This window comes from Agrilus planipennis, unplaced genomic scaffold (assembly GCF_000699045.2).
Source record: "Agrilus planipennis isolate EAB-ADULT unplaced genomic scaffold, Apla_2.0 scaffold151, whole genome shotgun sequence".
In the NCBI taxonomy this organism is placed as follows: Eukaryota; Metazoa; Arthropoda; class Insecta; order Coleoptera; family Buprestidae; genus Agrilus; species Agrilus planipennis.
The window spans coordinates 60,544-63,656 of NW_020439509.1; positions in this window are offsets into that span (position 1 = coordinate 60,544).

The following is a 3,113-nucleotide window of genomic DNA, read 5'->3' on the forward strand; positions in this document are numbered from 1 at the left end:
AAAATTAACGAGGAAAGAATCGCTCAGTCAGTAACATGCATAAGCAATATCAGAAAATTGTTTTCAAACCTTAAGGTGGCCGTATTCGACTCAGGTACCTTACTACTTTTATTAGAGAACTAGCTTTCCCCACGGCTTCGCCCGCAGAAATTAATATTGTTTCTCCATAAAACCTTTTAACTCCCAATTCACCCATACAACGTTCTAATTTTATGTAATGTAGCCATCTTAGATATCAAATGCAAACGTAGCACCAACATTTCATCCTTAAGGGTTGATTTTTAAAAATTGCCAGAACACGTATTTGTTTAATTTCAACAATGAGCAACCTTCTAGTAAATCCGAGTACAATTGATTAAACAGCATATATATAGCAAGTTTCATGTAAATTCAACCACAAATAAAGTATGTCCCAAACAAAAATTACAACACCTTTTTACCCCCCCCCCTTTGGAGGGTGAATTTTTTAAAATGTCGAGATTGGTCTTTCAGAAATTAAATGAGAGACCATTAAGACTAAGTTTCAAGTAAATTTGACCACAAATAGTATATGTTCCATTTAAACATTGCAACTCCTCTTTACCACTCATCCCCGCCAACAGAGATTGGATTTTTTAACCCATTTTAAGTAAATCGGACCAAAAACAATCATGCAATCTTTGCAAACCGCTTTCAGTTTCCTAAAGAGGTAGAATTTTGTAAAATATTGAAATAGGTGAATGTCACTAATTTTGTATCAAAAAAATCGGTTGTCTGTAAAGTCGGTTTACTGACGATAGTTGAACGTGACAACGTCATAAGAAAATACTGATGGAATGGTTTCATTTTTCAAAAGAAAATTTTAATTTTATTTGTTTGATAGATATTTTGTATGGATATAAGAATGAGGTAAATGGAAATGTATTATTGTATAGCAGCTGTCGACGCGGACGCATCGCTCACTCAAGTAGGAGAGAGACAGATGTCGAACGCTGCCGAACGCGGAGGCCGATTGTGCCTCTTTGTCGTTCGTTCCGCGCTCTTGCTTGCACTTCAAGCCTTAAATGGAACGCCTCAGAGCGAGGTAACGCCACGTGAGTCATGTTTTTTCGTGTGTGCAGCCGGCTCCATCGAATTATAAGACGTTGTCACGTCAAAAAAAGCATAAAAGCCAAGTTTCAGGTAAATCTGACCGTATATAAAACACCATACTTAACCATAGACAACATTACGTTTAGCTGTCAGTTGTGTTTTATCATTCTATGTCAGTTCCGTTGACATATACCACGTTTTTTCCGTGGAACGTGATAATCCTATGTCCTTCTCCTGGTTCTAAGCTACCTCCCCACCAATTTTCAGCCGAATCGGTTCAACCGTTCCTGAGTTATAAATAGTGTAACTAAAACGATTGTCTTTTATAGTATATATATATAAGATATAGGCGTAAAAGGCTTTAAATTGAAACGTCATTACCACGTGGTACCCAATGGTCTATCCCATAACAAATGTTTTAGGCTTTGAAAGGATGCACACCTTGTGGTTTTTGGTAGACAGTTGTTTATAACGTGACTCTTGTTGTGTTTTTGGTATTTACAAGTTTACTTTGTCGGTACACTACAATATATCCTTTTGTACGTTTGAAAAATTGTATCACGATATAGGTACAGACAGAAGAAATCAATACTGACGTCAGCAATCCCATTATACAATGATTACGATTGAGATGTACAAAGCCTGGAAAAAAGAGGCTAACAATTACTGCGGATATAATACAGCCTCGACGGTGGCAGTTCTTTTGAATGTCCACTAAAGCGACTGCTTTCTCGAGCAACATTGAGAAAAGAGAAAAGTCGGTTCACTGCAGGCTCTGCGCAGTCTTGTTTAAATTGGTAGTTTCGGAGTATTCTTTTTAATAATACTCCATTTTGTTAAAGTTCGGGTTTGTGTTCAATAAATGTTGTTTTTGTTTACATTTTTAAAAAATTACCCCAATGGTGTCCGAACATAACAGTCAGTAGCTACCTACAACCGTTGGATCCACGATAATAATAACGATGCAGCAATCTATAATCTCTCCGAAACTCCGACCTCTGTGCATTTCGGACATTATCGTGGCCACTTATGGTGCGACCTGCAAAATGTTAAAATTGAACTTATTTCTGTGTAATTCTCGCCAAATATACCCATTTCAGAGTTCAAGGACTACTTCAGACTACACATTTTTCGCGCCCTTCAAGACCAGAAAGTTCCGACCAAACTGGCGAGAGCGGTGCAGAGCTTTCTTGAAGAACAACTAGCATCGAGACCAACATGGGTGTCCGGCAGGTCTCGATTTTTGACCAAACCCTGTGGAACATTATGTATAATGGATGTTACAATTGAGACTACTCCAGACGCGATTTTTTGCATACGCTGATGACTTGACTGCAGTAGTAACAGGTAATGAGTTTTGGCCGAGATTCTCCATTCCATAATTTTATACAGAGTCTCATGGTGACAGTCTATCTTAAAGAAAAGAAAATACTCTAACATCCTATTGAGGTGTCAAAGTAAGATGGCTATAGAACTGTGTCTACAACTCTGGTGGTCTCAGGTAAGTGGAGGGAAGTTGCCAGACTGGCGTTATACATTGCAATTACTGCAATTTTGACCGGTTAGGGGTGTTTTACCTGCTAACTATACAGATTTAAACTTGCAAATTGTAACGCCTGCATTTACTGCTTTCGAGCGACGGATATCCCAAATCACCTGTTTCAGTGTCCGAGATGGACAAAAGAGTGGACGAAGCTCGAAGAAGCGGTGGGAGAATGTATCCTGTAGGAAATTGGCGGAGAATTATCGAAAAAATTATAGGATATAGAAAGCAGACTTTTTTAACACAGTAATGAGAACTAAAATTAACGAGGAAAGAATCGCTCAGTCAGTAACATGCATACGAGGGTGGATTGATAAGTTTCCGGCCTAACCAAGAGATGACGCCACTAGGCCTACCTTGAGGTGACATTCTATAGTACCATCCTTGGATAGCTTGTAGCTATAGTTTCAGCCCGATCTCCTTGCTAGTGTAGGTTTGACAGCACGCTGAACAAGACGCCTCTGTGGTTTTCGTAAAAATGGAAAAGCAGGAAAATCGT